At 40.0% G+C, this 27,112-nt stretch overlaps 1 long non-coding RNA gene across 1 annotated transcript; it reads right to left on the minus strand.

Moving 5' to 3' along the window:
- Positions 1 to 213: 213 nt before the first annotated feature.
- LOC140849765 (uncharacterized) lies at positions 214 to 18,048 on the minus strand. Its single transcript, XR_012131951.1, has 4 exons — positions 17,966 to 18,048; positions 5,484 to 5,641; positions 515 to 693; positions 214 to 425 (listed from the first exon to the last, which is right to left on the minus strand). It is a non-coding gene; the product is annotated as an uncharacterized lncRNA (long non-coding RNA).
- Positions 18,049 to 27,112: the final 9,064 nt, after the last annotated feature.

Consider the following 27,112-nt stretch of genomic DNA (forward strand, 5'->3'; position numbering starts at 1 on the left):
ATTTAATTCCTCTCATACTGTATGACCACATTATTATGTGGGTGGTAATTTATGTGTGTGGTTTATTTTCTGTCTCTGTTACTAAGATGTAATCCCTATGAGGGCTGAGACCTTGGGTCTCTTTCACCTGTATTCACAAGAGTTCAGAGTAGCTCCTGGCACAGGGTAGACCCTCCAAGCAATAGGGAAAGAACATGAGTCAGAAAGTTTTATCTTCAGATGTCTCTTATATTTTATGTGGAAAGAGTTTACACCCCGAAAGACTTCATTCATGCTTTCTTGACTCAAACTGGATCACATGTTTACTGCTGGACCAATCACCAGCAAAGAGAAGTGGGATTTCCATGACTGGAAAAGACTAATCATGATTCATTCTTAAGGAACATGTCAGCCTTTCTGGAAATCAAGAGATTGCCACTCACTACCTGAAAACAAAATTAGAATTTTATTAGCAGGGAAGAAGAGCAGATGGTTGATGGATAGGCAAACAGCAAATGTGAGCTATTGTACTCACCATCTCATTTCCCAGATTGAAGTCAAATCCCTTTGAGTCCATGAAGAATGTCTGCATGTTCCAGAGGATCACATCTTTTTCTTTGCTTTCTTTAATTTACCCATTCATTTGTTCATTGATTTTCACAAACATCTTTGAACACCTATTGTGTGTCAGACTGCATCATACTGCATTGAAATCTGGGGACAAAAAGAAAAGCACAATTCTTGTGTTAGGATAGATCACAGTCAATTACACAGTTTTAATTCTGTATGTTAACTGCCTTAGAAGCAGGAAGTGGAAATTGCAATTAGACATGGGAAGAGTTACTAAATTTCCAAATAAGGGGAATTCAATAAACATTTGTTAAATGACTAATGGATAATTAAATGACCAAACAAAAGAAATGAATGGATATACATGCCGTAAGAATGTTTGAACTAGGGTTTTGTGTTAATGTCTATATTCTACAACAGGGGGAGTGAATTGTAGAAATATGTGCCCAGATCCATGTCAACACCACCTGTATATTTTTTAAGCCTTGGCAAAAATAAAAGGGAAAGTCTGATAGGAGGGCTAGAGCATTTCTTGACTGAATTAAATTCAAGCTCTGGCTACAAGTGACCTAACTCAAAAAGAGTCCCCAAAGAAAAGAATCTCCTCTATGTAGTATGCATTTTATTTTTAAAGAAATGTTTTCTCAAACTTTGATGGACAGTATCTGCTCAACAACAATCTTCTAGGAGATGATATCTATACTAATCACACAAGACTCTTCTAGAAAATGCCATTAACCTGCCACCATTGATTACTCCACACTTTTCACATTCCATCAACATAGAAAGACACATCCAAAAATCAAGTAATGTAATACACCATATTAGTAGACCAAAGTACAAAAAATCACTTCATGGTTTCAATAGTTGCATAAAAAGCATTTGAGAAAACCCAACACCTCTTTATGATAAAAACTCTCAACAAACTGGGAATGGAAGAGAACTTTCTCTACCCATTAAAGGGCATCTACAAAAAGCTCACAGCTAACATCATACTTAATGGCATTACATTAGAAAATGGCACTACATACAAATAACTGAATACTTTCTCCCAAGATCAAAAACAACACAAAGATGCCTGCTCTTGCCACTTCTATTCAACATTGTACTGGAGTTTCTAGCCAGGGAATTTGGGCAACAAAATTAAGTAAAACACATCCAGATTGGAAAGAAAAAAGTAAAACTATCTCCTTTGACAGATAACGTGATCTTGTATATAGTGAATCTTAAGGAATCCATAAAAAAATATTAGAACTAAATGAGTTTAGCAAGATTGCAGGATATAAGACCTACATACAAAAATCAATTGCATTTCTATACAGTCACAATAAACAAATTGAAATAATATTGATAAAACAATGCTATTTATAGTAATATCAAAAAGAATAAAATACTTAGGAATAAGTTTAACAAAAGAGGTACAGAATGTATACTCTGAAAACTGTGAAATATTATTTAAAAAATCTAAGACCCAAAGAAGTAGAAAAACATCTTATCTCCAGGGATTGAAAGTTAATACTGTTAAGAAGATAATATACCCCAAATTGATCTATAAATTCAACTAAATCCTAGTTGGCTTCTTTGAAGGAATGCTAAGCCCTTCCTAAAATTCATACAGAAATGAAAGAATAGCTAAAGCAATCTTGGAAAAGGAAAACAAGTGGGAGTACTCATTCTTCCTGATTTCAAAAGTTACTACAAAGCTGCAATAGTGAAAACAGTGGGATGCTAGCATAAAGATAGACATACAGATGAATGGAATCAAAAATAAACCCATACATCTATAGTCAACTGATTTTTGACAGCAGTGTCAAAATCATTCAATGGGGAAAGAATAGTCTTTTAAACAAATGGTACTGAGACAACCGGAAATTCACACTCAAAAGAATGAAACTGGATCCCTACCTCACACCACATCAAAAAATCAACTCAAAATATATCAAAGTCCACCTGTAAGAACTGAAAGTTCTTAGAGTAAGAGGCTTAGAAGAAAACATAGGTATAAATCTTCATGACCTTGCCTTAGATAATACTTTCTTAGATATGAACCCAAGCAAAAACAATAAAAGAAAAAATAGATACATTTGATTTCATCAAATTTCAAAATCATTGTGCTGCAGAAGACACCATGAAAAAGGTTAAAAGACAACCCACAAAATGGGAGAAAATATTTTCAAATCATATATCTAATAAGCATTGTATCCAGAATATGCAAAAAAACTCTTATAACTCAATGATAAATAGACAAATTACTCAATTAAAAAAATCGGCAAAAAATTTCAATAGACATTCTCCCAAGAAAATACACAACAGGCCTATAGGCACATGAAAAGATGCTCATCACTAATCATTAGTAAATGAAAATCAAATACAGTCAATCGCAAATCAACAGAGAAACGAGATACCACTTCACATCCATTTGGATAGTTACAACCAAGAAGGCAGATTATAAGAAATGTTGGCAAGAATGTGGAGAAATTGGAACCATCATACACTGCTAGTAAGAATGTAATATGGTGCACCTATTGGGGGAAAAAAGTCTAGCAGTTCCTTAAAAGGTTTAAGATAGGGTTACCACATGACTCAGCAATTCCACTCCTGGGTAGATCCAAGAGAAATGGAAACATACACCCATACAAAAACTTTCACGCAAATGTAAATAACAAAATTATTCATAATAACCAACAAAGGGTAACAAAGCAAATGTCCATCAATTGATAAATGCATTAAAAAATGTTGCATTATCTATTCAATGAAATACTATTCTGCAATAAAAAGAAATGAAGTACAACGTAAACCTTGAAAATCTAATACTAAGTGAAAGATGCTAGACACAAAAGGCCACATATCACATGATTACATTTATAAGAAATGTCCAGAATAGACAAACTTACAAAAACAGAATTCGGGTTTGTAGTTGCCTAGAGTAAGGTGGGAGATGTTAGGGAAATGGGAAATAACTTTCAATGGTATAGATTTTCTTTCTGGAATGATGAAAATGTTCTGGCATCAGATAGTGGTGACTTTGCACAACTTAATGAATACACTAAAAATCACTGGACTACACTCTTTAAGTGAATTATTTGTATGGTATGTAAGTTACATTTCAATAAAACTTTTTTTTTTAAAGAAAAACAAGCCTGTTTATTGTATAGAGATTTTGTTGACCGAAAGATAGTAAAAGCCATATAGGTAAAAGTCAATAGTATGAGGGAGTCACCGTGGTTTGGATGCTAGGGAGTTTTTATCTTATTTCACAGCTGACAGCCACCATTTGAGAGAAGTCGAACCAGAGCAAAGTCTGTGGCAGTGTTCAGTAGCAAGAACTGACTTGGTCTATATGTACCAACTTCAGTCCTAACACAGAAGCCCTGTCTCTTTCAATTCTTACAGGCAACTTCTTGATTTGTATCCAGACTCAAACACCACATGCTTTATGAGGGCACCTCTGTGAAACTGCTAAAACCATGTCTCACTGCTGCCTCCCCACCAGCACATACGGGGTGTCATGACCTCTGCTGTCCTGGGTCTCCTCCTCATTCCTTATCTGCCGCACTCCTTGCTCAGGCAGGCCTCGGGTCCCCGGGCTGGCTACCTGTCTGGGGAAAGCCTACCTTTCCGGGTCTCTCCAGTTCTCCCTCTAACACCAGCAGTCACATGTTTAGCTTCCTTCCTGTGTGGTAATTATACTGTATTCATAGCCTGATTAGACATTTCCAGAGAAAAATGCAATTAAAACCTCCTGCAAAGGCAGAAATAACCTGCAGATGATACCTGAGGGAAAAAAGTGCTTTTGAGATGCACTTGAGCGAAACCTCTCAGAACAGTGTCACCAAAAGCTGGTTGGATGCTGGGGCCTCGCTCGTTTTCCTTCACTTAAACATTAAGCTTTACCCAACTGCCAAGTATGAAGTTTCCACAAACCCTAAGTTAGGAGAACTCACAGGGAGCAAATTAGAAGGTTAGGAAGAGAAGTGTTTCATGAAGGATACAGGACGGGAATAGGCTTGTGGAACCTCTTATCAACTCATTTCATTCATGAAAAAAACCCACCAAGTGTTGATTAGGAGAATATGATTTTTATTTCCCACATTTTAAATTAGTAACAGACAGTACCAACAGTTTCATTTTCATTTGCCATCATCTGCTGTACAGAAACTTTTCAGAATTTCAATGATGATTTTTCATTATACCTATCACCAATAGATACTTTTTTTTGAGCCCTTAATAAATGTCAGTATTGTGCTAAGTGCTTAATATACATTATCAAGTTGCACAAACCTGAGTTCAAAATGTGATCTCACAACTAATGAGTTAGTTGTATGACCTTGATCTCCAAGCCCAGATTATCCATCATTTCTAAACAACAAAATGCTTCATGAACTTGAACTATTATTATAACATTGTCATCCATACTGTGATACTTTCACATCTGCTTCACTTGAGAACATGGAATCTGCTCTGTATTCCTGGGAGATTTAGACATCAGAGTATTATAATTAAGGTCCTATGCTAAAATAAGAATCTGAGTCCTTAGCGGCCAGCCTGGGGCCCCAGAATTCTCAATAGACCAGATGCACATATGCTATTTTACTTAGAAGCCCTTCCAAACATTTTTCTTCCTCACTGGGACTTTTTATGTTTTTCTCCAGCCAATCATCATTTTGGATGCAGCTCAGTCCAAGGGCAGCTTTAATTAATGAGCCAGGTTTCTGGCATTGATAAGAATTGCTAGCTGAAGGTCGAATGTAGAGGGCAGTTTTCATTAAACACCCTAAATGTGGTTGCAGTTTAAAATGATATCGTCTGTCTCTTTCTGAGCTGCTGTTTTATTACAACAGAAGTAATGGCCTCCCAAATGCAAAAGCAATAGTAAAATGACTATATGGGGAGAGGTGTTTACTTGTAGTCCAACTGCTAAAAATGAACAGTACCTGCTTGTTTACCAGGGTGGGACCAAGTGACATCCTTGCGGCTGGTCTGCTGAAGGACCTCTCTGAACTTCAGTGTCTCCAATACTTGTTCTGGGGTTATCTGTTCTCATGGCAACCAGACATCAGATATTTGGGGTGATATTTCACAATCCAAAAGCCTAAAATAGAACCACAATAGCATTTTTTACTATTATTTTTCATTTACATTTATTGACTATTTTCTTATTTTCAGTTGTTTTTTAGTGTTTACACAGAACATTTTATTCTCTTAGAATTTTATAGAGTTTTTATAGATTTTTTTCCCTCCCCTACTATCAATATCTCACACCAGAGTGGTACAATTGTTACAATCTATATTGACATATTATTATCACCCAGAGACCATAGTTTACCTTAGGGTTCACTCTTGATATTATATATTCTGTGGGTTTGGACAAATGTATAATGATGTATATCCATTATTATAATATTATAAAATCATACAGAATATTTCACTGTCCTAAAAATCCTCTGTGCTCTTCCCTACCCTCTCTGTGTAGCAGCCACTGATCCTTTCACTGGCTCCATAGTTTTGCCTTTCCTAGAATATCATCTAGGTAGAACTGTACAGTATATAGCCTTTTCAGATTGGTCCTTTCTCCTAGCAATATGCATTTAAGTTACCTCCACGTCTTTTCATGGCTTGATAGGTCATTTCCTTTTTAGCACTGAATAATATTCTATTGTCTGTATATACCACAGTTTATCCATTTATCCATATATCTTGGTTGCTTCTGGGTTTTTATAATTATGAATAAAGTTACTATAAACACCTATATGCAGGTTTTTGTGTTGATATGAGGTTTCAACTCCTTTTAGTAAATACCAAGGAGCATGATTGCTGAATTATATGGTAAAAATTTATTTAGTTTTGTAAGAACTGTCTTCAAAGTGGCTGTACAATTTTTCATTCCCACCAGCAATGAATAAGAGTTGCTACTGTCCCACATCCTTGCCAGAATTTGGTGGTGTCAGTGTTCTGGGCGTGGCCATTCTAATAGGTGTATGGTGTTATCCCGGTGTTGTTTAATTTACAATTCCTTAATTACATATGATTTGGAGCATCTTTCTATATGCTTATTAGATCTTTGGAGGGAGCATATTATTTTCTATTTACATTTATTTATTTATAATATTTTACAAAAACTTATTTACACACATTTAAATATTTACATCTTAAAAAAACTCAATGAGTGAAACCATAGGCACCAAAAAAGTGAATTGCCAGTAAGATTACCATATCTCTTAATGGAGGGACTGCCAGCCCATAAACATGGGACTAAACCCCAACATTAGTATCAAATATTGGCTCTCCTGTGGATTTAAAAAAACAATAGACAAAAGGCAAGCAGAACTGTGATTGTGATACGACCCCTTTTACTGCAGTAAAATTACATATGTTGACTGCAGAAAAATTACTTATGTTTACTGTGCCCTAGTCTTGCCCCAATGTGCAACTGAAGAAATGCAATACACCAACATTAAAACACAGCATGCCCCTGCATGTAGAGGAAAGGCTGTTACGATGGGAGTGCTTGACCATGTGATTTCAGTAAGGTGATTTCACTACTTTGGTCCAGTCTTAAGAAAAGGGATGGCTTAGTTAGAGCAAGTCTTGTGGATAAGGGGATGTAGCCTGCCCTGCAATATCTTACTTGAGGGAGAAATCTTATTGTTCCCTCTTGGCTCAGACACAGTGTTTGGCATTCCTACTCCTATTTGTTCACTAAAGGCAGAAATTTTCAAATAGTGTTTATCACCAACTACAGGTTGTGTTCACTTATTACAAGCTGATAGGTCTTTCCTGACCATCTTTGAATAGCTTGCTCAGGGCACAAAGTCTCATCAGGACTCTACCTGCTAATGAATCAGCTGAATAGTCCTACTCACAAGTTTGTCCTTTCTCAAAGCAGTCGCATTTTACATTTAAATGGCCTCTCTTGCCTTACTCCTTATTTCTCCCCACCCCCTGCCATCCCTCAACACTGAGATGAGGTGGGCAGGAGGATGAGCATGAAAGAGTTGTGGCTGGGAGGGCTGGGGCTGGAGTGGGGCTCACTCAAAGGAATGGGTGGTATCCATCCCATCAAGAGCATCCAGCTGGCCAGACGGCCCTGAGCTTTATGCTCAGCTCTGTGTGCTAAGATGACCAGAGAGCAAGCATCACCCATGTATTTTCTTTCCTAGTGAAAAGTGAGCTCTTCCTTTTGTCAACTGGAAATTCCCCCCAAAATTAGGAAATGGGCTCAGAGCAGAGCAGCCAACAAATGACATATATACGAGTTTATATATATATATATGTACACATTCTTTATCTTCCTTGAAAATGCCAGTTAAGAAATGAAATTTTAAAAATCCTAGTTACAATTGCATAAAAAATAATAAAATACCTAGAAATAAATCCAGCCAAGGAGGTGAAGACTTGTATATTGACAAATATAAGACATTAATCAAAGAAACTGAAGCAGACACAAATAAATGGAAAAATACTCCATGCTCATGGATTGGAAGAAGTAATATAGTTAAAATGTCCATGCTACCCAAAGTAAACCTACAGATTTTAAAACAATCCCTATCAAAATTCCTGTAGTATTTTTCACAGAAATAGAACAAACAATCCTAAAATTTGTATGAAACTTCAAAAGACCTTGAGGGGCCAAAGAAATCTTGCCATGCTCCCTGATTTCAAACTATATTGTAAAGTTATAATGATTAAAAAAGTATGATATGGCATGAAAAGAGACATATAAATCAATGAAACAGACCTGACTCCAGAAATAAGCCTACATCTGTATGATCAACTAATTTATGGAAAAGGAGGCAGAATGGGGAAAGGGTATTCTTTTCAATAAATGATATTGGGAAAACTGAATAGCCACATGGAAAAGAATGAAACTTGGCTATCATTGTACACCATACGCAAAAATTAACTCAAAATGAGATTGAAAATGTGTATGTAAGATCTGAAACCATAAAATTGTTAGAAGAAAACATAGGTAGTAAACTCCTTGATATAATCTTGTCAATGTTTTTTTGAATCTGACACCAAAGCAAAATTAACACAGGCAAACATAAACAAGTGGGACTGTATCAAACTTAAAAATTTTCACAGCAAAGGAGGCCATCAATAAAGTGGAAAGGCAACTTACTGAATGGGAGAAAATATTTGTGAATTACATATTTGATAAGGGGCTGATATCATGATGTATAAAGAATTCATACAACTCAATAACAGAAGAACAATCTAATCGTAAAATAGGCAGAATATATGAATATATATTTTTCAAAAAAAGATGTACAGCAGTTAACACATACTTGAAAATATACTCAACATCATTATTCATCAGAGAAATGTTAATCAAAACCACAATGAAGATATCACTTCACACCTGTTAGAATGGCTGTTATCAAAAAGACAAGAAATAACTACTGTTAGTCAGGATGTGGAGGAAAGGGAACACTTGTGCACTGTTGGTGAGAATGTAAACTGGGGCAGCCACTATGGCAAACAGTATGGAAGTTCCTCAAAAAATTTAAAATAGAACTACTAAATGGTCCAGCAATTCCACTTCTGAATATTTATCCAAAGAAGACAAAAGTACACTCAAAAAAATATTCACACCCCATGTTCATTGCAGCACAATTTACAGTAGCCAAGATAAGGAAGCAACCTAAGTGCTCATTCATAGATGAATGGATAAAGATGTATATATACACATTCTAGAATATTACTCAGCCATGAAAAAGAATGAAATCTTGCCTTTTGTGACAGCATGGATGGACTATGCTAAGTGATGTAAGTCAGACAAAGAAAAACGCCACATAATCTCTTACATGTAAAATCTCAAAAATGCAAAAACAAAACAAAACAAAAAACCAACCAAGTTCATAGATAGAGAGAACAGATTAGGTGTTGTCAGAGACAGGGGTGGAAAAATGGAGGAACTGTTTTGTTTATTTTAGTTTAAATATATTTTTTTAATGCCAGTTTGGTCCCCTTTTCAGTCTTTGCTCTTGCAGAGCCCTCTGCCAGCTGCTCTGCCCCACTTTAATGTGGCTGGTTTTGTCCCAGTCTTTAGATTCCTGCTCCTCTGACCACATCAAATGCCCATTTTCCCTGAAGTCACTCTTAAGTACCTCTCCTTTTCTTTCCTAATACTTACCACTCTGTGGTAGTTACCTTGAAAACCATGGGGATGCAGTCTTCATGAGAACAAGGGGTTGGCTGTCTGCTACTCAGTTCTTTCCCCAGTGTAGTGCCCACCATGACCACAGTTCACTAAATGTTTGGGAAGTGTGGAGAGACTTACTGGCCTTCAAACTCTGCCCTGACATTGTTTTGCCTCCTTTTATTGCAGATGCATCTGCTTCCATTTCCCAGCCACCTGGATTCTGGTTTAATACCCTGCCTAGAATTTTCTAGCTGTTTTCTTGTCCTTCTCTATCCACCATTCCTTTGAGGGAGCCCCACTCCAGCAACCAGCCCTGAGACACCAGCCCCAACTCTTTCCCACTGGCGCTCCTAACCCGTCTCATCCTATTTTTGAAGGATGGGGATGGGGAGTGAGTAGGAAGGCAAGTGGGGTCACTTGGGCATAAATGTGACTGACTTTTAGAGTGGACAAACTTGTGAGTAGGACAATTTAGTTGATTCTCTGGGGGTCAGGGGGCTGAGAGTTTTAGAAAAGTACTGGACATTTTATGGGGGTTGGAACAGTGCCCTCCGGGAAGATGGCCAGTAGGAGAACCATGACCGGAGACAAAGAGCACCTGAAAATAACTCTTGCCTTCAAGCATTTGACTCCAGGCTATTAGATGTGACTAGAATTCAAAATACAATTTAATAAATATTTTTAAACTTCTGTTTGCTTAAAACCAGCATTGTGCTAGTCACCGCAGGGGTGGGGAACACAAAGACAAAAGCTACATCCTTCAGCAGCCCCTTGAGGTTCCTGATCAAGGCATCTCCCGCAGGTCTCAGGGCAAGCAGCTCTGCATGTTCCTCTACTGTGCACCAAAGCATTCTGTACCTTAGGGCTAAAATTAATATAACAGGAAAAAAACATCACAACATGATATGCCCTTTCCTGCCTATCGCTGAAATAATGATAGCTCATATTCATTCAAAAGCATTGAACTAAATACTGTTCATGCATAGTTTCACTGCATTCTCATAAACCATCTGAAGTCTCATTGTTATTGCCAGCATTTACAGATGAGGAAACTAAACTGTGAACATGTTCCAAAGGTCACACAGCTGGCGAAAGATGAAGCTGGAATTCATACCAGGTGGTTCCTCGTCAGCGACCATGTGCTCAGTATCTGCCATAACTCATGCTGTTCTAGACAGCCTTTCCCCACATCCTTTTATCTGTTTATTAAAATGGTGCTGATTCTTCAAAGCTCTGCCTCTATAAGACTTTCTCCATGAGGTCAGAATCAATTTCTCCTACCTCTGCACTTCTATACCAACTCCTACCACTATTTAGCCTATAGACAATGATGCTTTTTATATAATAAGTGAATTCATCAAGTACTTTGTTACATATAGGAGCCATACAGTCACGGATTCAAATCCAGCTCCAACCCTTATTAATTGTGTAGCCATTACTTACAAGCTGCTCTGAGCCTCTATTTCTCCATCTATTACTCAGGAATGAACCCTGCTTTGAAAGTTTGTTTTAAAGACTGGAGTGAATGCTCACAACAAAGTAGCTATTTTTCTGGTCACTTCTCTGTTCAACTCACAAATACTGTATTTATATCTATTCCTTGCCATAATACCCACCATTGCTAAATATTAGAGCCACCTTGATTCAGTGAGCAGACATTTTAGTGGCTGGAAATGCATTTTAAGCCAAACTCCTTTTGTACTTATTTGGATGAAAAGAAAGCTGTAATTATAAGACTTAAAGCCAATTTTTTTAAAAAAAGTCATAATTCTAACCTGTAGAAAAAGCAATTCAGCATGGGAGAAACAAAATGAACAGAGGACCTGGGAAAGGAATCAGACCATTATGAATGGGATACAAGGCACGTGTTTACAAAAAATTGATTTGTGCAGCACACGTAAACAGTCCCATAGGTGGAGGAAAAGTCCTTCACCTTTATCTTCTTCTGTCAAAACCAAGACAGAGTTTGCTAGTTTGTGTTTTTTCCTATTAGCTCTGGAGTCTTTAAAACCCTATTCTTGTGTTACAACAACTTTTCTATTTATCCTAGCTTAAGGAGAAGAGAATCATGTTTCTGGCTTACATGGAATTCATGCATTTCAAAAACTATCCATGTGTTCCAATGTTACTCAGCTTCATTTTTTAAGCTAATTCTTTGTTTTTGCACAGATATAGCCTAAACTATGTCTTGCCTGCACTCCTTACACTTTTAGTCCAAATGCAAGGTCAAGAGGCAACATCCAAAGACATAATCCCACAGTCTATTTTTAGTCTCTCTCCCTTGATGATGTATAGTTTTGGTCAACACAACTTGGAGATATTCACCTTGATAAGGTGATGGATGTCACAAGAACTGAGAAGACATCTCTTCCATGTAATCCTAAGCTCTCCAGCTATTCTTTATCTCAAATTAGACTGATGAGAACCAGTTTCTTAAAATGCACGTGAGAGCCCCCCTTTGTCAATCTGGAAAGTTGATATTTTGTGAAGGTGGGCATTCTTCCCTCCCACCAAGGACAAAACAAAGGAGAAAAAACTTCAACTGTGACTATAGACTATCTGTTGGCAAACCTTTGGTGTGTGAACACCCTCCATCAGCTGTGGGTGAGCCAAAGCAAAGGTCTGGTCAGGGGCCTATTCTGGAGAGAGAATGGTGCCTCCCAAATTCAGTTGAGGGACAGTGTCAGTTGCCAAAAGCCTTTGGTTAGTAGCCAAAGTCAAGAATATCAAAGGGATCAAAGGAGGAAACAGAAGCAGCAAAGGGGTGGGTGGGAATGGGCACTCCCCAGAACCGCCCCCCTTGGAGCTCCCAGTCCCTCCTTATGTTTCCTTCCTCCCTCTTCAGCTTCCCTCCACCCCCATGGCTTCAGGGAAGGCCAGTTAGAGATGAGAAATGTTTTAAATTCCCGAGAGAAAATATTAAGCACAACCCTATGATGGCATAGCTAAAGGGAAGCCTTAAGAAGAGAGAGAAATTTCTATTAGGATTTTAAGTCGTTTGCCTTGGAGTATGCAACAGAAATGCCACCATCCCAACATTCATTTGTGAGAATAGGTACTCTAGGGAAACTCAAAGGTGTAATGTGATCTGTACCCAAGGAACACAGAAACAGCATGGCGGACAATGAGAGCAGATGAAGGGACAGCTGACCTCAGGGTACACACCACTAAAGCAATTAAGGGAAATTGTCACTATCATTAAAGGCAGCTCTCAAAGTTGGAATAGAAGCCATCTGCCTGCCCTGGCTGCTTCTAAGACTTTACTCGGCCTCTCTCTCTCTCTCTCTCTCTCTCTCTCTCTCTCTCTCTCTCTCTCTCTCTCTCTCTCTCTCGTCACACAGGTGAATTGCCCATCAGGGCAGCCATCTCAATCAGACAGCTTGATTTTCTCACTTAAAGTTCAATCACCTTGCATACCTCTTTAGGTTGCAGTCACTAATAGAGACAGAACATTGCTCAGGTTGAGCCTGACAGTCTCAGAGAGTCAGACTCACTGTTTCATCTTCAGCGCCCCAGAGAAAGAAGGCGGCTGGAACACACCAGCAGAATGATCTCACTGAGCAAAGTAATAAAAGTCAAAGGGGTGGGGTTGCTTTATAAACCATTTGATTAAATTCAATGGTGCTAAACAGACTGAGGCACTTTCATGTACTTTTCTGAATTTGGCTCCTAAAAAATCAAAATCCCATCTTGCAGTAAGCCTCTATATTAAAACAGATTCACACCACATCTATCATGGCATTTGAACCTCATGAGATCCTGCCCTTTTTCTCTGCCTTGCACCAGTAATGTGATTCTCCCACACCAAGAAATTGTAGGAGAATAAAAGGGAAAACAACGTGAGTTTTCAGTGGGACCATCTATAGTGATAGAAATTATGAGTTAATGCCCAATTCCATTTGCCTCTGCTACACCTTTGCCTATGAGACTCTGTTTTTTAAGAATTTTTAGGATAATTTCATTTTGTTACAGTCTATATTTTCAGCCATCAGTAACACTCGCAATGGAAAAGACCATTTGTGCATTTGATTTAATTTGGTTATTTGCAGTGGTTATAAAGCAATGGAATCAATCATCTAGAGAGTTTTGAAAAATATTGATGCCTTCTTCTCACTTCCAGAGACTTTGATTTAATTGTTCGGGGGTATGTCTTAGGCCTGGAGAGTTTTTAAATCTCTCCAGGTGATTCTAATATGCAGCCAAGGTTGAATTCCGCTGGTTTAAAGCAATGGTTCTCAAATTTAGTATGCTTCAGGCTTGTCTAGCAGGCTTGATAAAACATAGATTTCAGGGCTGCACCCCAAAATTTCTGATTCATAGGTATAGGGTGAAACCCATTTCTAAAAAATTTCCAGGCGATGTTGATGCCTCTGACCTGATTACCACCCTTTGAGAACCACTGGCTTAAAACATTACTGCAGACATTTTCCTTAAGCTGCTTTTTACTATATTGATTGGACTCCAAAAAGAGTGCCTCAAGAAGCTAGCATCCAATAATGACAGAATTCACTGGAAAGAGAATCTTCTGGTTCCTTAGACCCCACTGAAGTTTTTGAGTTCTGAGCCTTGTTCTTTTATATTCCAAGAGACTAAACCAGACTTTGGCACTGAGCATCTGTAGAGAAAATGAAAGTTCCTATGGTCAGGATTCTCACCTGGCCCTGGTCGGCTTGCTTGCTACATATGTGTAGGCAATATGTTGTTACTGACTCTATACAAGGAGCTCTGCCCAGTGCTCTGGGCTGCACAGCTGCAGGAGAGCAGAGGCTGGAATGGTGGCAGCGCCGAGGACAGAGACTGAGACAGCTGCAGGGGCAGAGAGGCCCAGAGGCAGAGAGCAGCTTGCTGCATGCAGACTGCCTCTGAGTGGACTGGATGCTAGTGATTGACCTGCCATCGTGGGGATAAAGCTGGGTATAAATGCTTTCACCCCAACAGCATTCCATTGTCATTATTTGGACTCATGTAATCAAGAGTGAACTTGCCTGGAGCTGAAACCCACTGGCAAGACAGCAGCTAGTCAAATGGAACTGGGTGCAACTTCTGCTGTATTTTATGAACTTGCTTCTCTCAATTAGGTGTTTTACCACCTCCCAGAAGGCACCCTAGTGAATGTACCTGTCTTCCCGGTTCATGCAGAGAGCTGACTCTGGCTCAAGACCAAGGCTGCAAGCCCTTCTGGACTCTGCAACATTGTGGCTTAAGGACCAGGTTGGGTGTGAAGTGTGTGTGTGTGTGTGTGTGCACATGTACATGGAAGTACAGTATCTTTGGGGCCCAAGAAGAGAGCAATTCTAGAACCTATGGAGATGGCTACCAGCATTATCAACCAAGTAAATAGTGTCCCCTGAGCTGCTTAGATCCATCTGTGGAGCAGCACAAGCAGACAGGCTATGTCCCCACTGATCATGCTCCCCTGCTCTCCCCACCAGCATCTGGAAGCCAGTCTGATGGCTTCAGTTCCCTAGGAGATCAGGGACAACTGGGAGTGGTGGAGGGCCCAATTCCTATATATTCCTTGCTATTCCTGGCATGACGGGAGTTCAAAACAATTAATTTATAAAATCAAAAGGGTATGATTTTTAACTTTGCTTTTGCCTAAGCTGAGGAAAGTAGTCAAGCCAGTTGCATGTACAGGAGACAAGAGCAAGCCTTTGTTAATATTCTTCCTACTGAATAATGGTCATAAAACCGTACCTGTGAAATCTCATTTGACCTACTTAGGACTGTAAGATAGATGATTCAGTTGATGCAAATCATGCTGTATATTTAGAACAAGGAAACAAAGACACAGAGGGGTCACAAGATGAACAAAGCTGGCGCTAGGACAGAATTTCACAGTTCCCACTCCATGGTGAGGGGTCGAGGGGAGAGACCCCAGGGGCTGCCTTGGACGTCGGAGCAAGATGGGTATGCAAAGCCCTTCTTCAACTCTGGGCTAAGAAATCTCCTTAGGTCTGTGCATGCCCCATGTTTGTAAGATTTTTGAAGAAACGCCCAGAGCCCCATACTTTGCAAACTTCCTGTCTCCTCTCCAGAGCTCATCTTCCAGAGAACAGGGGTACCGAGTGTTCTCACAGTTCCCATTTCAACTGAAAAAGCTGGTTAATCAAACTTCAGTGTGCATCAGGTTTACCTGGAGGGCTTGTTAGAACACAGGCCGCTGGGCCTCTTCCGCAGTTTCAGATTCACTGGGTCTGGGGTGGAGCCTGGGGATTTGCATGTTTAACACATTCTCAGGTGATGCTGAGGGTTTGGGGACCACTCTTTGAGAACCAACACAATAAGACAGAGGTTCTCAGCCCTGAGTTTGTATTAGAATTACCTAAGGACCCTTTAAAAACTACAAATACTAGGCTCACCCAATCCAATTAAATCAGGCTCTTTGAAAGTAAAGCCTGGGCATTAATGTCTTTAAAATGGTCCCCAGCTGCAGCCAGCCTTGCAATGAGGGAAATCCTATGTACAATTACAAGGTATTCCAACCCCTAACCAGATGTTCCCCCAAATGCTGTCCTGGATCATCAGCATCAATCACATGGCAGCTTGTCAGAAGTGCCAGTGATTAAGCCTGATCCCAGCCCACAGGATCAGAAACCTTGGGGGCAGGCCCACAATCTGACTCAACAAACTCTCCAGGTAAATCTGAGGATTGCTAAAGTTTGAAAACTGCTACACTAAGCCCATGGCTTCCCTCCAAATGACCCCCTGGAAGTGGGACTCTTGTCTAGGCGCAGTGACTGAGTCAGGGTCCACAGCAGGCTGGAGGCACCAACTGCTCATCAGGAGCTGGGCTGATGGAGGGACGACCAAGAAGACCATTTGTCAGGCTGTCAGTGAGGTACCTTGGCTAACATCCTTTCTGGGACATCTGGCTTCTAAGCTCTGGAAAATAAGTTCTGCAAATGACTTTGTAATGGGTCTCACCCCTGAACACCCAGATGCTGGTCCAGCTTCAGGCAAAGTTGGAATGTAGCTAGACCATACCTGGGACTCTCCCTTCACCTTTCCTAGCACCCTTCTCCCAGGTTCCACCCACTGTCACCAGTTCTTCAACAAAGTTGCTGTTATGGCCTTCATTGCCATTAAGTTATTACTGCCCTGGAGGAAGGCTCAAATGAAGTAACCACTTATGCTTGAATGTGTCACCACCTGCCAAGGGTGTACTCATTCCAAAAAAAGGTAAGTGAGACGCCCACTGCTTAACACAACTTAACACAACGGACTGTGTCTCCAAAGATAGAATACTGAGCACGTGACCCCTCACTGGAAAACTGAACATGCAATTCAGATGATTACCTGTTTCTTTGGCATCAAACTCTATGCTCCAGATTTCATGTATCTCTGCCCCCTTTTGCCCTCTGTGACCTAAGATAAGCCATGTGACTGACTGAAAAAATGCCCAAAACTTCTTCCCCTTCCATCAAGAGATAGAGTCTATTTTAGCACCTCTTGAATCTTGAAGGGTTGGCCTTGTGATTTGCTTAGAAACCATGATGCAGGCAGAAACATGAATAGCCCTTGGGGCTTGCTTTCTTGCTGAAACTGCCACATAAATGAGCCCAAGCTAGCTGCTTGAGAACAAGAGGCCATGTGGAACAGAACCAATGCCCTCCAGCCATGAGTGGGGACCTCCTTGATCATCTAGCCAGCCTATTTGCCAAATGACCACAAATGAGCAAGCCCAGCAGAGATGAGCCAAGCTACCCAGACAGAAGAACCACTCACTTGACCCCAGAAGTGTGAATTAACAATTATAGTTTGGATTCTTTGATACATAGCAAAATCTTACTGATAAGCATAATTATATTAAGGAATATCTCAATTACATCTAAAGATTATACAAGAAGAGAAACCACCTCAGAAACGGTGCCTCCTCTGCACGCCTGCCCTGAACATCCCTCCTCATATACCTTCAGTTGCTGGATTGGTGACCCCTCATGTGTACTCCTACCGAATAAGTGTTTCTATCTAAGACTTGCCACTATAATTACAAGTTACATTTCTCTGCCTGTCCCTGCCCCTGACCATGAGATCTCCAGGGCAGAAGGTCTGTCCCAATTGTCTTGGTATTTCAAGCTCCTAACTCATTTTCTTGTTTGTTATGCTGAGCTTAAAAAATAGGATGCTCAATTTAAAAAGAGTGTGGGGAGTGAGGGGCAGAAAGTAGTCAGCAACTGTTTGTACCACTGTCAGGTTGGGGCCTAGATTCTCCCGGCAGAATAATACATAGCCACCAAACTCACATGATCCAAATGAACTGACACTTACCTGGCCCAGGACATGACGTCTTTGTCTTGTGAGCCACAGACCATCTGCCTCCTTCACTTCTTAAGAGTCCACAGGAAAACAAAATATTTTATTCAAATATTTCAAAGCTCTCTGGTTTGCATTATTTTCCTTATTTTACCACCCTTGATGGATCAAGTGGGTAGCTCTGCTCACCCATAATGACACATCACACATCCAGCATTACCAATTTGATTCCTTTCTCCAAATACCTGTTTTCCCCAGTCACAGGGAAAAGCTGGACTAATGATAAAAAATATCTCCCTTTACCCAGCTGCCACTGGGGCCCGGCATTGTGCTCTGAGTATATATGCTTAGTTTTTCCAACTCTAAGAGAGTAACCAGCTCATGATACCCATTTAACAGATGAGGACTCAGAAACACAGAGATAAAAAGGTCCACTCACAGGTAGAAGAACTGGATCTTTCTGATTCCAAAACAATGTTCTTAAAACCAGTGACACTGTATAGCTATCATTTTGAAATCTTGTTTCTCTCATGCACCCCTAGAGATGATTCATTTTGCAAAGAAAAAAGAGATGAGAAAGAAAGGTCACACAGCAAGAGAAGATGGTAGTTTCTGGCTGGGCAATCCTGTATTGATGGACTGCCGAGACGACCTCCTCAACGATGCCACATGTGCACCTCATCAGCAGAAAGGGTCCATGGGCAGAAGCAGGCAGGCAGGGACTGCAAAGAAGATTAAAATAATTACAGCTCCAACTGACCAGCTCTGCTCAAGAGGAGATTAAAAAGGGAAAGGCATATTGAAGAAGGCTCTCTACATCCACCCTGGGCCAGATTCCATTTGCTGCTGTGGCCAGATCCCGTTCCCTCTCTCCTAACCCTCAGTCCAGCAACTCTCACTGTGAAGCCCCATGCCACAGCCTTGATGACAGGCATTCTTTGTGCAAGGCATCAGGCCGTGCTCCCCTGAGGAACTGCTTTTGCAAACAGCAGGGAGGCAGCAGCAGGGAGCAGCAGACAGCGGCCTCCCATCAGCAAACCCCTGGCACTAGATTGCCACCAGCAGGTGGACAGGGGAGAAGGAGGTGCCAAAGCACATGGCCAGCCCAGAGCCGGGGACTGGAGCAGCAAAGACAAGCCTGTGCCCTGCCATCCGATGACCTCACCCCAACACACACAGCCTGGGCTCCAAGCAGCCTGGGCCCTGGTTTCAAAACAGTTTAGCATACTTCCTGACTCAGCTTTTGGCTTCTTGTCACTTGCGAGAAGGGCCAGGGCAGTTTTGTCCTCCCAGGAGACATGGGGAGGCAGACTAGGAGAGAGTAGGAGAATTTGCCGAGTCCGTCTCTTAAGAGATGGGGACGGGGCTCAGGAACAAACCCCCAGGTGCCTTTCCCATGCATGACAGGTGGTCGCACCCAGAGGAAGGAGAACGCTGAATTCTCACGGCTTAGGTTTGGGCTCATTTCTGACTTGTGACGTGATGCAAAGGGGAACCAGAATAATCAGAGATCAGAAACTTCAAGGTTCACGTATAGGAGCTGCAGCAGGAATCTGTGCAGACTTCAAAAGAATGTTGGGTCCAGAGATCAGGGCGAGTGGTCAGACATTCACCCAGGAGGCTGTTGAAGCTGGGAAAAACTGACTCAGTGCTCTCTCCTCACTGCCGAGTTTAAACCAATGCTTTTTAAACTAGAATTTCCATACTAATCACTTGGGGTTGATTTTAAAACATGGATGATGATGCAGAAGTTCTGGTATGCGGCCTGAGATTCTGCATTTCCAGCAAGTTCTCCAGTGGTGCTGGTGCTGCTGATCCACGGATCACAGTTTGAGTAGCAAAGTCTAAGCCATTTTGGAAATAGAGGAAAGAACCTAGATGAGGAGCAAAGCATTCTTGTTAATGCTACTGTGTATTGATGACTGTGGCTGAACATAAGGCTGAAATGCTCTCTGTGTCTCTTTCTCCCTTCTCCCCTAACAACCAAATTGAGAATAGCTTTGCCTTCGGAGCAGAGGCATTCTGACTTATCCAGGGTCATAAAGATAGAAAATGTGAACTATAGAGCTGAAGCTCAGCAGGGCCAGGAGCAGACCTTGTTTAGTCTGCAGTATCAGTCAGGACAGGCGGGGTTATGCTGCAGTAACACACAACCCACAGTCTGCAACAATAAACATCCCACAGGAAAAATGTTTCTTTCTTATTAAAATAAAACCTGGTGTGAGTACTGGTTTTTCAGAATTCCAAGTTAGCTTCCACCTTCTGGTTCCTCCGCATCAATAGGAGCTCCTGTGATCTCCATGACAATGGGGGTGGCTGGGGGACCAAACACCAGCAATTAAGTGTTTTCATTGGCAAGACACATGTCACTTCCATTCATATTTCACTGGCCAAAGCAACTGACCAAAGCATTTTATTTGGAAAGCAGATGAGGAAGAGGGAAAAAGGACAAAATGAACTCACTTCCTTCTGTGGAGATGAGTGAACTAGAAGTTCCCTGCATGCATTCCCCAAAAACAGTTTGTTTGAGGATGAACCATGCTTTTATAAGAGGTACTTTTTATAAAATTATATTTTTGCATATTCCAATATAAAAATCTCCTTTTGGAGAACCTAGTACAGCTTTTATATTTTGTATTTTTCATGTGCTCCTAGGGTCCAGCCAGAAGAGCCCAGACTAGGGATCTAGGAGACCTAATTTCCAGTTCATGCTCTTCTAGTTCTGTGATGTTAGAAGGTTGATTCATCTTCTTTTTTTTACTACAAAATTGCAACATATGGAAACTAGGGTTTTTTATAAAGACACAATGAAGTAACAGATGGGATGTTAAAAGTACAAATGTTCCTGGCTATTATTATCTGCATAAGCCTTTCATGAGAAATCACCCTTTATATGGGAATACTAGACTGTCCTCATTTCATTTTGAAATAATTCTGGGTTTCCCAAGGGCTATCTCCAGAGTCTTCGGCAGTCTTCAGACATTCCAAGGCTCCAGAGCAGTGCCATCTTTTTCCTCTCTTCTTCCAGCTCAGGGATGGAGCAAGAGGTGAGTTGAAACTCAAAGGCTGAATGCAACAGACTGTGTTAGTAATCCTGCCACAGTATTAAATATAATATAAATAAAACTTCAATAGTTTATTTTAGGTCCTTTAAAAACACCTAGGGTCAAAAACAACCTGACAAAACATCAAAATGTCATGTTTTTGTGCCTTACTCTGATAAAGGATATTTAATAAAGCAAAACCATACCCAAAAGCCATCTAATATCATCCTTGATGGTGAAATGATGGATGCTTTCCTTTCAGGTGGGAACTCTTCAGAATAAATCTAATAAAAAATGTTAGAAACAAAGCATTAAATTTTATTAAAATTAAAGAATACCAAATAAATGTGTTTTTGTAAGACAATATTATGAAAGTATAAATTCTCACTGAGTTAATCTATAGATTTAATAAACTACCAAATAATATTCCAAATGTCTGTGTGTATGTCAAAATTCACAAGCTGATTTTAAAATCATAAGCAAATGCAAAAGGCCAAAAAGCCAAAACAATCTTGAATAAGAGAAACAAAGTTGGATGTTTTATTTTCCCAGATACCAAGAGTTATTATGAGCTTATAGTAAATAACTAAGCAAGAATAGACAAATAGAACAATGGAGCCAAAGGACCCAAGCTGTGATTGACACTGGATTTGTAGCAAATTTGCAGTAGAGAGCAATGGAAAAAGGATGGGTTGTTCATTAAGTGGGAACAGATCACCGAATATCCACATGGAAGAAAACGGTGCCTTTAGGCAAAGTATTCATGTCCAAATGGAAACAGTGAAAAATAATGTGCAAAATCAATTAATTCCACATGCAACATAGATCTAAGTGAGAAAAGTAAAATAATGAAGCTTCCCCAAAACATAAAAAAGAATATCTTCATGGCCATAGAGTAGCCCAAGATCATTTTAAGAGCATACTAATAACACTATCATAAGGAAAACAATCGTTAAATTGGCTGCATTAAAATTAGGAGTTTTTTTTCATCAAGAGACCATTAAAAGGTAGAAAAAGCAAGTCACACAATGGGAGAAGATATTTTCATCACATACTACTGATAAGGGGCTCATATTCAAACTATGTAAAGAGCTCTTACAAATCATTAAGTAAAAGACAGAAAACCCAATAGATAAATGGGCAAATATTTGAGTGGGCACTTAAATGAGGAAGATAGCCAAAGATTCACTAAACACATGAAAAAGTAAACATGTTCAACCTCACTACTCAGTAAGAGATTGCAAACTAAAACCACAAAGTTTGTGAACTAAAACCACTCCACACATTGTAGAATTCTTACAATTTTAAAGATTGATAATGCCAAGTGTTGGGGAGGATAAGGAACAACCAGAATTGGTGAGTGTAAATTGCACACCCACTTTGGAAGACTGATTAGAAGTACCCATTAAAGTTGAACATATATTTACCCTATGACTCAGCTATTCCACATGCACCAAAACACATGTACAGGAATGCTTACAGCAACAACATCTGTTATAACATCAACCTGATAACAACACAAATGTCCATAAGTAGTGGAAAAGTGGATAAGTAATAGTGATATATTCATGCAATAAAATACTACACAGCCATTAAAATAAATTATCTACATGACAATATACAGGAATTTCATAAATATATTTCATTAATATGAGAAAAAGCCAACAAAAAGGTATATACTATAATATCTATGATACAAGATAAAACAGGTGAAACTACTTGTGATGGTACAATGCTGGATACTAATTATCTGCAGGGAGGAAAGAAGTGAGTAACAGCATTGGATGTGAGGGAACTGCTGCAGTGCCAGTGATGTGCTACATCTCAGCCTGGTTGTTGGGTTGTATGAGTGTCATTGCTTTGTAATAATTACTTAAGTCAAACATTTACCATTTGTGCCCTTTTCTGTAAGCATATTATACTTCAATAAAACATTTGTTATTAAATTCATCTTTAAATGTCACGTTCCCTCTTGGACATAGGAGTGAGGAAAAATAAATAATCTATATGATAATGTCTCTTACGTTTTTTTTTTTTTCCCTAATGAAGGGAGTACAAGATGTGCAAAATAGTTGGGAAAACAAAATTATTTTCTTCCAAAAGAGAAAACATTTTCAAGGCTTTGTGATGATTATTATTTGTAGAATGATAATAATTATCCATTTAGAGAAAGTTCGTCGAGCAAGAGAATGGAGTTCATTATTCTCCAACAAAGAAGACTTAGAATGGTGGGTGAGTCCTTGGATTGTTTTTAGTTGGAAAGGTTGATGCGAGGATACCACTGCCCTTTCCAAGAGTCAAATGGACAGGACGAGGAATTTGAATCCCCTAGAAGAACCATAATTAATTATTAGCCCTCCTATCTTGGAATTTGGTGTTTCTCAAAGACATCCTTTTGGTCTATCCCTCATCCAGCACACAACTCCCATATTTATTTATGCTAACTTGAGCAGCACCAACTCTCACTTACAGGCTGTGCCCAGGCCAAGATTCCTGTAGAGGAATTAAGCAGGGTCAAGTTGAGGGTCAAGTTGAGAAGTACAAAATACTTCTGCCAGCATTGGCATATCTGAATACTTAGGACAGACATGCATGAGGGCATGAGTCCAGTATTCCCAGGTCCTCAAGTTTCACAAAAGCATACTGTGAGGAATCAGGATCTGGGATAATAAACCTCACAGCAGCACTCTTACCATACCTGCAAGTTTTCTGTGCCCACGATCTTAATAGATGGAGATCACAAAGAGGAGTATTTTGATACTGTCCTTGAGAATAATGATGCTTCAAATATTTGGAGCGCTGTTCCTCTAAAGCACTCAAAATGCTTCCCCCTTGGTGCTTTCATAAGTGTATACAGCACTTAGCTCTTCAGGTTTCTCAGGCACCAAAGAGGCAGCATTTCAAAGAAACCAAATAAGGGTGAAAATTATCGGTATTGTTAAATGCACACAGTACCTACTCTTGGAACACTTGTCAAACATTATGCCACAAGCAAGGAAAATGTATTCTGAAACACTCAACAGAATGAGAGTTCAACAGGAGACTTCAATCTAATTGTATCAGTGAGAAGCCAACCAGAATGGTGCTCTAAAGATTAAAGATGTCACACTCCATTTCCACTGCTGCAGCCTATTTTAGGGGCCTTTGTGTTTCTCCCTGGACTGCTGCAGGATCCTCCTAATTCTCCCCAAAACCAGTGTGGTCCAACAGAACTTTCTATGCTGTCCTATATGGAAGCCATGAGCCACATACGACCAGTGAGCACTTAGAAATGTGGCTACAAGATTGAGTTTTTAAACTTAATTTAATTTCGAATCTAAGTGCAGCAGCTCCATACATGCGTGGCTGTCCTATTGAGCAGCAGAGTAGGAGCCCCCACAGACCTGCTAGCTGAAGTCCGCAGCAACAAGGCCTGCAGAGATGAGGCGAGCAACAAAATGCACAGAAGTGCGGAGTGAAGGTTGTAGGAAACTGGAGATATGTGGCTTCATACTCACAGATGTCCTTTCCTTCTCTTTTTTCCCCCAGAGGTAAGTTTGAAATCTCAATTACTTTTATAATGCTAAATCTCCATCATGAAAAAATCTATTAAGGACAAAATATGTTGGAACCAAACCAAGTCTTCCTGCTGGCCCTGTCCAGTCTGTAGGCCTCCGGTTTGTGATCTCTATCCCAGCTAACTTCCTGAGGGTAGATGTGATTTTGTTACATCTCTGCTTCAAAAAATCATTCTTCATCACCAATGAAGAAAGCCCACACTCCCAACCTGCCAGTCCAGGCCTTCCCTGTTGCCACTTCAACCTCTCTTCCCCACCTCCCACACACCTGGCCATGGTGCTGGATTGATCTTGGGGTTAGTTCTGCACTTTACCTTCTGGGTTTTCCATTTCCCCCAACTCTTTAATAAAACTCACCTTTCCTTCTCCTCTGATGCTCACTGTCTAGCTTGACACCAAGTCAGGAGTCAGCACGCATGCCTCTTGGACCAGGCAGAAGCCTCTGGGAACCATTGGCGTGCAGGCCTGGTCCAAGGGCTGAGCCGGGCCTGAGGCAACTCTTCGTGGGTGTTTGTCAAAGTCAGATGGATTGAAGAGAGATTCCTTACTTCACCATTTCATAGCATTTTCCAGAGTGACCCAGACTCCGTGAACACTTGGTGTGTTCTGGCACAAAACGCAATTCTCACAGGGAAAGAGAACAAAGCTAACTTAAGAAGGGACATCTTGTTTGAATTCTTTATTACATGGCAGCACAAACCTTGGATTTTCAAAGCTCGTATCAGTTAGGAAAGAAATCACATCCTAACCAACTATAAACAAGACACCAAAACAACTCAAGTGAAATGTAACCAACCCAAGGCTAGGTATATAACAATGGCAATTATTTTTCCAGAGTAAAGGAATAAAGAATAATTCCAGAGGGAGTTTTATTTCCTTTTTGTTAAACATTTATTACAAAAATGTTATTTGTTCTTATAATGATTATCGAAAACAAAAGGAGAAGAAAATGGCAGAAGGAAAAAATCACTGATAATCCCATTAGCTCCAAAATAACAAAAATGCATGCATTAGGCTTTTATATATCTTTCTGTATTTTTTGTTTTCTGCCAGTTTTGATATTCCATTTTAAAATTATCATTAGAATAGAAAAATTCTTCCTATTATGGTGCACAGAAACATTATTTCACTTTTTATGCTATTCCCTCATGTGGATATACTATTAACCATTCCTTTTTTTGTCAGTATATTTAAATTATTTACAATTTGCATCCCTATAAATAAAGCTTGAGGAGATTCATCATGCATACAAGTTTTTCCATATTTAGAATTACTTACTTAGAAAAGATTTTTGGAAGTACAGTTCTTGGGGCAAAGAATTTGAATATTTTAATGGTTTATATATATAGCAGTAAGTTTAGCACTGTGAGGTTGAGACCTCAGATATGGAACACAGACTTAGTGAGAGAAAGAAGGAGCTATTGTTCAGCACAGAAGTATTTCTTAGGTTCCTTCATGACCTGCCTGACCTTATGCAATATTGCATGCTGTGGTGGATTGCAAAATGGCCACAAGTTTTTGGCATTTCTATTTCCATGTCCCTCTGAAATGTGACTTTGAGGATCCTCCCATCAAGATGTGGGGTCTATTCTCTTGCCCTTGAATCTGGACCTGGCCATGTAACCCAGCTTAACCAATGGATGTCAGTACACATGATGCAACAAAGGCTTGAGAGGTGCTGGTTTATGGAGTCTGAACCTCTGGCTGCCTTTAGAAATGAGTCACCACGTGAAGAAATCTGGAGCAGAAAATGTGGAGTAGAGACAAAATGTTCTCCCAAAACTAACCAACCTGTTGATTTCCAGGCACATCAGTGAGGCTATCCTAGACCAACCAGCTTCTAGCCAGACACAAACACATCAATGAGCCCAGCAAACAGGAGTGAAGCCAACGTAAAGTATGGTTGTTTTTAGGTCACTACGTTTAGGGGTAGTTTGTTAGGCACCAAAAGCTAATTGATACCTATATAGAGTCTCAACAGAATGAAACAAAGATCAACACCCCTGCATCATCAAGACAGCTGGAAGCAGTCTGCCCAGTTAGATATCTTCAAGATCTCAACCTCACAGCCAGTCTCACCCAGCTCCTTGAGATGTGACGATATGTCCTTGCAATGTTACATAGGCCAACAGATTCATTACAAAGTAGTGTTTAAGGAATCTGATCACTGCTTTACCTCCGCTATCAGAATTTTTCCTTCAAAAGCATGACCATTCATTTTGTACATTTTAGTTTAAGCTATAACAAAGGCCTCCATTTTTCTCTCACTCTGTCTTGAAGTCTGCTAACTTCCAAGGGACAAAGAGGTGTGTCAAGTCCTGAACCCATCAAGAAAACTCTGGCTCATATCCCTGAACACAGCATACAATCTACTCTCTCCCCTCTCCCACCATCCACCAGACACTATGAGCCAAAGGAACCTGTTGTGTTCTAAAGGGGAAGGGAGAAGTGTGGTTCGGGAATGGGACACCTCCAGGCAGCATGCCACATGGTAGAAGTCAACTTGCAGAATTTATTCATTTCTCAAAATATAAAGAGAAGCTATGCTTGCTGTCCCCTCA

This window comes from Manis javanica, chromosome 5 (assembly GCF_040802235.1).
Source record: "Manis javanica isolate MJ-LG chromosome 5, MJ_LKY, whole genome shotgun sequence".
Taxonomy (NCBI): Eukaryota; Metazoa; Chordata; class Mammalia; order Pholidota; family Manidae; genus Manis; species Manis javanica.